Below are 1015 nucleotides of genomic sequence, written 5' to 3' on the forward strand. Positions count from 1 at the left end.
ACAAACGGGCCCGCAGGTTTGTGTCAGAAGCCCCCAGCCACACAGCCTCTGGGGGAGCTGTAAGCGGTGCCACGTTTCTCCTCTGCAGCTGCATGGGGAGGCAGCCATGAGATGAAACCCTCCTGCGGACATGCTGGGAGAGAAAACCATCCTGTGGATAGGGTAGAAGACTCCCTAGATCCTGGAGTCTGAGGTTGGGAATCCCAAAAGAACACACCCAGGAGATCAGGCTTTCTCTCACCACCATCCAAGGAAAACATCTGCCCAAGGCTGATTTTGAAGGGACTGCTTTTAGTCTACCAGCCATCAGGACAGCTGGGTTTCGGATTTTCCCATATCTAAAGTCCTGCTGGGGGCTGGGCACAACATGGCTGAGAATGGTGGCCAGGGAAATCCCTTGGCTATGAAGAGGCAGCCCAGGCCTTGCCCAGATCTACAGAGGCTAAGCCCCTCAGGCTCTGCATAGAGACTCACCCAGTAGACCAAGCACTGGCCAGTCCCTGTCCCCTGTCCTGTTTCAGGGACTGGCTGCTGTGCTGCAGCCAAGCTGCACGCTCATCGCCTGGCCTGCAGGCCCAGAGCTCCCCAGCACTCATCTGCCTTGTATTTTCCAACAAAGAGACCTGCGGGAGGGAGGAAGGAGGGAGGAAGGAGAGAGGGAGGGTTACAGGGGAGGCAGGCCGAGTGGGCGGATGATTCAACACCATCCCCAGTGACACGGGGCCAAGATGGGGAGGAGGGGACGAGGCTCTGGCTGCTGCAGAAGCCCGGCTGGGGTGTGCAGAGGGGGCTGCCAGGGCTGACACAAGCAGCACATCTGCTCCCATGCAGCTGGGGGGAGGGGAAGGGGCAGTCCCAGAAGCAGAGAAGGAAAGCAGAGGGAACGTGGCTCCAGCCCTATCTTTCCACCAGCTTCCCCAGAAGAGTCGGCAGACCCTGTCCCCATGGCCTCGGAAGATGTCACACTCCCGGCTTCCCTCCCAGCGGGAACAGCCCGCAGCCTGGAACAGGGAAG

This window comes from Chaetura pelagica, unplaced genomic scaffold, assembly GCF_000747805.2.
Source record: "Chaetura pelagica isolate M959 unplaced genomic scaffold, ChaPel_1.0 scaffold20, whole genome shotgun sequence".
NCBI lineage: Eukaryota > Metazoa > Chordata > Aves > Apodiformes > Apodidae > Chaetura > Chaetura pelagica.